Raw genomic sequence first — 10,425 nt, forward strand, 5'->3', positions numbered from 1 at the left:
CTGCGTCCTGCGGATGTTCTTGTGTTTGGCTGGGCAGGGGGTAAGCATGCGTGTGTTGACCTCACTGGGGTGTCCCCGTTGGTGGGGCTGAGAGACAATGGCTTCGTACCGGGACAGGCAGTTTCGAGAGCGGAGTCTAGGAAGGTTGCTAAGCATGAGACATCGTGTTTGGAGAATCAGCACGTGTTCATTCCATTTGCCTTCGACACTTTTGGATCCCTAGCTCCCGAGGCGGTTCGCTTCTTGGAGCGGGTGCAGAAGGTGGTCCACAGTGACTCGCAGAGCCCGAGGAACCAAGGATTTATATTTAGTAGAATAGGTTTTGCGATTCAAAAGGTGATAGCGGCGCAGCTTGTTGCTCGCTTACCCATTATCCAGATGTAGTTCGGTTTATGTTATATATAAAAGGATCAATATTTAAATAAAAAAAAAATTACCTGGATGAAACTTCACATGAGGTCCAGCCATCCTTGAAGTACCTCGGGGCTCTGTCTAGATACGTTTTAACTCTGAATTATTGTCTCATAAGCACACATTTCGTACAATACGTGCTGGTGATATTTCGGGTGACCCATTTCTTATGACTCAATATCTTTATAGGCAGAATAATTTGATATGAGATTCGTCTAAGCTATGACGAATTTTGGTATCTGAATGAGATGTACACTTTTCTAGTTTCGAAGAGAGATGGATAGATTTAGGCATAACTACGTTGGATGAAGGCGTGACACCTCAAATGATAGGAACTGAGCCTCGATCGACACAAAGCTTCGGATCAAACAGAGCCTGGGTTCGATGGGATCGGTATTATTAACATCACGACCGTCACTGTCAATAGTAGGATCCTTCATAACAAACTGTAACAAATGATAAGAACGCTTCTACTACAACAACAAAGAGTAGGAGGACCGTCATGGGGGATGCCATTCAGATGAGGCGATGTAATTTTAGTATAAATATGTTAGTACGACCTGTGTAGTTTAGTATAAACATGTGCATGTAGTTAGGGGTGTTCAAAAGCATCCGTATTTGAATCCGCATCCGAATCCGAATATTAAATTTAATATTTTTAAATGTATAATTTTCATCAGCATATAAGAGATATAAACCCTAATTCCCTTTACGAACATTTCATACGTAGTTCCTCTCCATCCAGCCTCCATGGCCCAACGACTAAACCTCGAGAATCTAGTCCTCCATTGCCGTCTTCGCATGCCGACGGTCACATCCACAATGCAGACATAATCTCAATTTGGATATGGCTTGTTGGAATTAAGGTTGTTGAAAATTGAGATGGAATACGCTATAAACATTTAGTAGAGTAGAAATTCTTGTGGGTTTTCAAGTATCAGATATCCTCATTCATCATCCTAAACTCCGTACGTGTGCCTAAAATTTGGTGACAACATAATGGATTGACAACAAAGTCACTCGGTCTACTATGCCCAAGAGACTAGTGAAACGTTGTAGCGTTTGATGAACTGTGTTTTTTCGTGTTTTTGACCCTAGATCGGTTGGTAGCTACCAAATATGATTAGCACTCCATGTCATTTAGGGGTGTCCAAAATACTTCACAACTATCTAAACATTATATACACGCATTAATTTCTTGCACACATTCGGTATTTGTCATATGGGTGTTCTAAGGAAGAGGTATAAGGGTATGTTTGTTACATCTCTTGAGTCGGTGTGATTTTAGGAGGGTCTTAGCCGTCATCCAACAATGACATAACCGGAGCTAACCATCCCTCGGGGTGGTGATCCATCACGATCTGTTTCGTTTGATTTACAATTTCCTTTATGCACTACAATTTCAACGAACTCGATAATTACACAATTTTTCTAGCTCTGGCATAGAGTGGAATTTGTCCAAGAGTTATACCAGTCGGTGTATGCAAATCGATAACAAAGAGTTTATAATATCTTGTTAGTGGTTCTAATGTCATCAACTATTTTATTTTAATGCCATTCACAAGTAAGAACTAAAATAATTCAAGCTGTGTTATAACACAACTCAGGCTATGTTGAATACTTGATTGCAGAAAATTAACTTAATTAAATTCCTCTAGGATAAATCTCAAAACAAAAATTGAAATTTTGTTAAAGGTGCTTTGTGGATACTTGAATATATCATGTCCAAATTCGCACATGTTCGGGTTGGTACGTATCAATGTTCCTTTTTCCCTTATTTTCTCATGATTATGGTACCTTCGTAAGTGGTGACTAGGATATGGGCATCCTGTGCACTTCTTTGTACCTGAACTTGGATTAAAGCATGCCACATGTACGTAATAGTCCTTCTTTGATTCATCATAAGTTAACGCATATTCTACAAAATTGAGTATTTATGACTGCCATTTCAGTCTACAATCGGTCACAATATGTCTTTTGTGATCGAAAATTGTTGGCAAAATAATTTCGTTAATCCATGGGTGTCAAAGTTTAGGGGTCATGTTGTAATTAGTCAAACTATGATTAGTGTGTATTTAGAATGTTTATGTAAGTATAGGGTCCAGAAGTGTTAAATGGAAAGTTTATAACTTCCATATACACATGTCAGATTAGGATTGGTTATAGTTGTGTATAAATAGGGGTCAATAGGCAAAGTCAAAATCATTCAGAATTGTTATACGTTGTATTATCAGTTTATCAATAAAGCCTTGTTGATTCAATTCTGTTTCATCATTGTTTTCTTAATCGATCAAGTTTGTTAAAAATCAGTCTGGGCAACAATTGGTATCAAAGCATCAGGCTCTTTGATCGGTTAATCGAAAATCAGAAGATTGGTAGTGGCCGGTTGTGATTTCTGGTGAACAAAAAAACGCAACAGCAGATTCCGGCGTAACTCCGGCAGCCACGTTTTTCTGGCAAAAGTTTTTGAGCGAAATTGAACAACGTAAGTTAGAGAAAGTGTTTCTGGCGAAAAAAAAACGCAGCAGCAACGTTTTTCCGACGACGTTTCCAGAAAAAAACACGATTTTCCGGTAAGGTGTTTTTCGGGCAGATTTTGAACAGCAGGTAGTGTCGGTGGTTTCCGGCAGTGGATTGAAGGCTTCCGGCACTAGAAAAAGATAGCGGTGTGGTTTATTTCTACGGTACTCATTTTCCGGCGAACCTATCTTACCGGCAACGAATTCCGGTTAAATTTGTGTCTGGTACAGCAACATTTTGAAGATAACGCTTAGCTTTAGTGGCGGTGGTGATTTCCGGTTTCAAATTCAACAAATTAAGAGAGAATTTGTTATGGGTAGCGGCTGCGATTTTCGGTGGCATAAAAAAGGCGTCGGTGGGATTTCCGACGGGGTAACCGAAAGTCAAAGGGGCAGCGTGGTAGTTGTATTGCGGGCTGTAGTAATTCCGGCGGGGTATCCGGTGTACAAAGGAGATAACAACAGTGGTTCGTTACAAGTACGAATCAGAAACCGAGGTTAAAGATCAAAGTTGACCTATTCCAACAAAATAAGAGGTTTTGTTGAAGGATTCAAACCAACAAAGAGATAAGCAAGGGCTGGTTCGGTTTGATCAGTTCGTATAACAAGTTTCAAGAGGAAACAAGTATCGATTGAGGAATAATCGAGGGTGACTGAAGGATTTGTTGTGGGTTACACAAAAAGTCAGTCAAAGTGAAGGTTATACGCATAGAAAGTATGCCAGATTCGGGAGGACCGGGTAATACCAACGCAATGGTTACACACAAACAAGTAGGATCGTTAACCCATTATCAATGCCCTATTTTAAATTCAACAAACTACACGGTTTGATTCATTCAAATCAAGATTATTCTTGAGGCGAATGGTTATGGGAATTGATAGAACCTATAGGTGATACGCAACCGGATGTCCGGAGGGACAAAGCAACAATTGCGTACCTGTATCAAGCGATACCGGAGGGTGTCATTTTGCAAGTGGCAAATTGCAAAACAGCGAAGGAAGTGTGGGAAGCGTTGAGGAAAGACATGTCGGTGTTGAACGAGTGAAGAAGGCTCGTTTACAATCGTTAATGGTGGAGTTCCAAATGATGCAAATGAAGGAACAGTGGACGCCTTCATGGAGAGGATTAACATATATGCTACTAAGGCGAGTGAATTAAGAATATTCTTGGATGAACCCGTGCTTGTACGGAAACTTATAGAATCCGTACCGGACCGGTTTATTCGGATTATTGCATCGATAGAGCAAAGTACCGACTTGGATGAAGTCTCAATAGATGAGATTGTCGGGAAGTTGAAGACCTATGAGGAAAGGATAAGGCTCAAGAAGGCAAGCCTTGGAGATAGTCAAGATAGGTTGTTGTATTCACGCCATGACAACAACTTAGGATGTGAAAGAAGATTTGGAAATCGTGAGCGAGGAAAGTTTAATCCATCACCAGGAAATTGGCGTAAGGAAAAGTCTAGAGAAAAAGACAAAGACGAAGAAAATGATGAAGAAGAAGACGAAGAAAATCGTCCACGAAAGGGAAGAGAAGGAGATATGTCACGCAACAAGTTCAGAAACAGTTATGGTGACCATGATGGAAGAAGCAAATACTTTAGAAATCAAAGCAGATTTGGAGGAAATCTGAGAAAAGTAGAATGTTTTAAAAGTTGGACATTATGCAAGAGATTGTCCAAGGAAAGCACAAGAAGAGTCCAATTTAGTGCAAGAAGACGAGGAACCAACACTTTTAATGGCAATTATCAGAGATGAAACACAAGGTGATGAGAAAGATAAGAAGAAGAATCAAAGTGCTAGAGATGAAATTCAGGAGGAGGATGAAGACTCCATTCCCTTGAAGATTGAAGATTAAACTTAGAATATGTTGAAGACATGGATTAACAAATAAAGGGGGAGATGTTGGCAAAATTAATTTCGTTAATCCATGGGTGTCAAAGTTTAGGGGTCGTGTTGTAATTAGTCAAACTATGATTAGTGTGTATTTAGAATGTTTATGTAAGTATAGGGTCCAGAAGTGTTAAATGGAAAGTTTATAACTTCCTTATACACATGTCAGATTAGGATTGGTTCTAGTTGTGTATAAATAGGGGTCAATAGGCAAAGTCAAAATCATTCATAATTGTTATACGTTGTATTATCAGTTTATCAATAAAGTCTTGTTGATTTAATTCAGTTTCATCTTTGTTTTCTTAATCAATCAAGTTTGTTAAAGATCAGGTCTGGGCAACAAAAATGACGGTCACAAAAATGCTAGCTGCAAAAAAGTCTTACCAGGTGAGTATTTGTTGCTGTTTTTAACAAACAATATTTCGGTCTCAAATTTTGCAACCGATTATGATGATGATTTTTTTTTTCAATTTATTTTCTTATCATGCTTTGCAACCATATATCGACATTATGTTATTACCGATCCGCTGTTATATTCTATCCGTTTGTTACATCAACAACTATAAAACTCGCTGCTAAATAATTAATCAATCTTTTTAGTTTTTCTTAAAGATCCATGTCACAACATCATAATTTTTGTATGGCGCCCTTCTTTTTAACTGGGCAGGAAGGTGCAAAAAAACACTTGTAATAGGGTCTAGGCTATGAGTTATCTTTGATAGCCTTTTGTCAATATTTTGTCCATTTGTATCCATCTTGAAATAGGAAATTAGTTAAAGGTGAAATGGTTTTTAGGATATTTTGACAAAAGGCTGTTATTACAATTTTATATATTTTTTACTTGACAATTTAAATTTGATCAACATGTGTAACACACGGGTACTTAACCTAGTGGATAATATAGTATTAAAAAAGATGACAGTAGCTAATGAACTAAACTCACTCTCAAAAACGTATCATCCTACACGAGCGGAACTAACTTGAACTGTTTAATGGTCGTATAGCGGTTTTCAATTAATAAGAAGGGAGAGCATTGTGAACTGATATCTTGTGGTGAATGCGTTGTTCCAAGGGCATTGGAGAATTATCCGTGGTCGTCTGGATATGATTCAAGGTGACTTACCCATCATTCTTTAATTTCTAGCTTTTTTTTGGTAGCTATGTAGCAATGTATGACTCTTTAATTTCTAGCTTTTTAAAGGTAAGTTGTACACTTTAATCCTCGTTAACAATTTGCCATAACTAACAAGATTTTTTTTAAATAATGATCTCCCCTCAATTTACTTATATTGGATTATTTTAACATAATTAAAAAGATATTTGTATTGTTTTGTTTCTCACCAAATTAAAAGGATGCATACATCTAACATGGGGGGGAGGGGAGGTGGGCGGTTCCATTTTTCCTCACACACACCATCCAATGGTGGTGTGCCACATCACCAGCTCCAAATATATCACATTTGATGGATTTTAGAAGGGGTGGTGTGTTATGGTGTGGTGTGATAGGTTTTGGTATAGATACATACATATATATATATATATATATATATATAGGTTTTTGTGTGAGTGAGAGGAGTGTATTTAGGGTATATATAGAGAGAGAGAGAAAGAGAGTTCCATCACTCAAACCCACTATACGCGTGATGGCCATCACGCAAAACTCCTCCATCAAGCTTGATAAGGCAGTGGCGGCGGTGTTGAATAACCCACCACGCGTGATGGGTGATCCATCACGTGATGCCCCATCCCCCTAATTAGATGATTTGGTAAAACAAATGCATTCACACATCTTTATTTGTTTGGTAAAAGATGTATGTATTATTTATTACATGCATGCATTTATTATTCTCTACCTAAAAGCTTAACTCTAGTAATTCAATTTCAACCACAAGTGACTTAAAGAAAGATTTGATGTGACTATGTTTTCTCAAAAGTTGCCACTAGTAATGGCAACTTGGCTGAAGTTAAAATTATTAACGAAAACTTGTCAGAAGTTTCCATTGTTAATGACAAAATGACATAAGTTTCCATTGATAATGGCAATTTTGCGTAAGTTTCCATTACTAATGGCAACTTAACAAAAATATAGCAGAAGTTGCCGTTAGTAACGACAACTTATACATTCCCAATAATTTGAATCTTACATTCCTTGACCAACCCAGTAGGGTTCTTTCAAGTTGTCATTACTAATGGTGATTGCATTAGTTTTGAAAACTTCTCAACCCCATGTTTAGATGTGAAATAAAAAACTCAAACGACATCACTTCTGTAAAAAATTCTAAGAGAAGTCGATCTTCGGCATTATTATTAGTTAACCCAGCAAGTCTTGTGTTGATCAAGTACAGCCAAGGTGAATAAGTTATATAGGTAAGCTAGATGGATAACAAGGCATGGTCAAGGACAAGGAGTCAAGGTCTTCTCTTTCGCTTATTTTCTTTTTCCATGTTTTTGGGTTGGGATATGCAGTGTGTAAGTTCCAGGAAATTAACATGCAAAGTATAGGAAGACGGATGTGATGCATGTATTTTGACAAGAAAGTATATACCTAGACATGTACAAATGGGTTATATCCCAAACCGGTTCAGGTTGATCAATTGTCAAAACCGGCTAGGAAGAAACCGAATCAGATTAGACAGTGGTGAACCCAGAAAATTTTCTCATAGTGGTCGGAACATTTTGGGTCGGTACTCAGTCATATAAATATTTTTTTCGTTCCGGTTCGACCGTTCTGTTCGGGTCGAATCAGATCGGGCCATATAAAAAAGAAACTAAACAAAATATCGGATAACCAAAAAAAAGTACGTGAAATTGTTCATTCAAAATGCATAATTAAAATACAATATATCTAAAATATCTAAAGTCGTTCTCTACGAGTTCTAAAATGATATGCTTTACCATGTCACCTCATCTTAACCTAAACCTTGAAATTAGTAGATCAAAATACTTTGATTTTTAGTTTTTACAATAGCAAGCTAGCAAATATTCCCCACTACAAAGATATACCCCGTTATCAAGCAATATCTCGAATTCCTTTCCCATGGATGAGTATGCACGATTTCATCTGTATGGCTTACATACATTGTGTCCTTTGTGGTCCGTTTCTTAAAAGTAATAAGACGCGAGCAAAGGGACAATGTATGCCTCACAACGTGGTTTGATCAAGTCAATAGTGATCAATTTTAATGAGTTATAATGACAGATAAACTGCGGGTTCACCTTTGAGAATAATAATGTTCACCGAAATGAATACCCAGATGAGAAACCGTATAAAGACCCAATGAAGTCCGGAACTTTTGAAGCATCCCATCGATATAGGATTTAAGACCATAAGACCATTCATCGTTGAAGTGTTAAGCATTTACTAGAAGCTTTAAACAATTTTAATCTGTAACATTTTTTGGTGATCAAACTGACTTAAGGCTTGAGTATGACATGCTATTATATTTCTGCCTTCATTACCAAGACTTTGTAAGAGACTTACACCTCTTTCATTTTGACATTTTTTATGTTTATGTCACATACTCTTCCTTACTCGTTTGTTTAAGACCTACCAATGCAATAATACAATTAAGCACACAGTCTTTTTCACATATTTCTTACTGGATGTAGGATTCAAATGATCAATGTACTATTATTTATCCATTTTGCTTCAAAAACTCATTTTGATGAGCAATTATTTTAATGTTTTTGGAACTTTCACATATTTGAATATTTTTGGATTTATTAATACAAATAGAAAGCATAAGATTTTTTTTTATTTTTCTCAATTCCCCCCCCCCCCCCCCCCTAAAAACCAATATATTAAAGAAAGAAAAGAAAAGAAAAGAAAAACTGTACAAAAACAAATAAAGTGATTAACCGAGCTTCTGAATTTCAGCAAGTGATTTTAAACCATTTAAACCAAGCAAAAAGTTAAATCTTGTTTTATCAAATGCTTTGGTAAAAAAGTCTGCGTTTTGATGATCCGTGTTTACCTTTTCAATATCAATTAATTTCTTTTCATAACAATCACGGATAAAATGATAACGAATTTCAATATGTTTCGTTTTTGAGTGGTGAATGGGTTTTTTTTAAATACATACTGCAACATTATTATCAATAAATATTGGATTCGTAAGTAACTTCAAACAGTAATCCCGCAAGTGTTGCTGGATCCACAAAACCCATGTAGCAACTCGAGGATGCCACGTATTCGGCTTCGGCGGATGAAGCAGAGACCGTTGTCTGCTTCTTACACTACTACGAAACAAGTCAGTTTCCTAAAAACCGACATCCCACTGTAGTAGACTTGAAGTTGATTTTGCATCCTCCATAGTCAGAATATGAAAAAGCAGTAAGATCTAAACTATCATCCTGGGATTCCATATCCCAATATGTAAGGATTACCCCTCAGATAGTGAAAAATACGCTTCACAGCTGCCAGATGAGTCACTCGAGGACTCAATTGATACCTGGCACATAAACAAGCAACAAACATTATATCAGGACGCTATGTAGTTAAATATATCAAAGACCCTGTCATAGCTCGATAAAGGGTTGGATCAACGGTATCCTCCAACTAAATTTTGACCCACAAGAAGAAGAATAGAAGGTGTCACACCCCAACCTAAGGCTGAAATGCCGGGGTGTGAGCTGATTGCTCACAGCTCTCAAGGTACTATCATGCAATAATTAAAATGACAATATCCATTTGTAATTAAATATTCAAACAAATCCAAATAAAACAAAGTACAAAATTCATAAATAAAGCAAACAAAATAAATAGATCAAATTTGACTAGTCTTATTGTCACACCCCGACCAAAGGCGACGGAACATGTCAGGGTGCAACGTGATTGGACAAATACACAAGACACTATTTAAAGTGACAATATTTAATCAACTCTTTCATTTCAACAAATCAATAAACAACACATCTCGTTCACACAAACAAGTTGAATGCAAGTAACATTTATATTGTTCGTTTTACTAATACCCTAATAGTCTTGGTAACGTTTTCCGTCAAACACTCGAGTCAACAAAAGTCAAACCTGTAACATTTCATAAAATAAAGTTTGTCAACACAAAGGTTGGTGAGCAATTCATAAGTTTGAGCATATAAGTATATAGTAATAAAAAGCCACAAAACTTGTATACAAAACAATAAATAAAAGCAACAACTTGGATAAATTGACAATCGCTAATAGAATTACGTTAGCGCCACCTAGCTACAAGGGGTTGCCAAGTAGTCTAGGATTTAATAGAATATCGTTAATTGCATTATGTTAACGACACCTTGCTACAGGGGGATGCCAAGTAGTCTAGGATTTATAGATTCAACCAACCGAAAGCGATAAACACATAGACATATAGCATAGAACACCAAATCAAGCAAGTATTTAAGTAATATATACAATCACGTTTGTGGGTTTAAGATTCAAGTAAATAAAGCATTTAGTTTGATAAGTATGAAATGTCACCCCAAAACGGAAGATGGAAAAAAGGGGTATGAAAGTACTCACCTCGATTGACGAATTGAGAAACTAATAAGTGATCGACATATAGAAAGCTTGTAAACGAAACAAACGAATCCGACTTGAAAGCTAATTGAAAACGAATAAATA

Source organism: Bidens hawaiensis, unplaced genomic scaffold (genome assembly GCF_021521415.1).
Source record: "Bidens hawaiensis isolate Kalapana, Puna unplaced genomic scaffold, B.hawaiensis_p1.1 tig00000237_1, whole genome shotgun sequence".
Taxonomy (NCBI): domain Eukaryota; kingdom Viridiplantae; phylum Streptophyta; class Magnoliopsida; order Asterales; family Asteraceae; genus Bidens; species Bidens hawaiensis.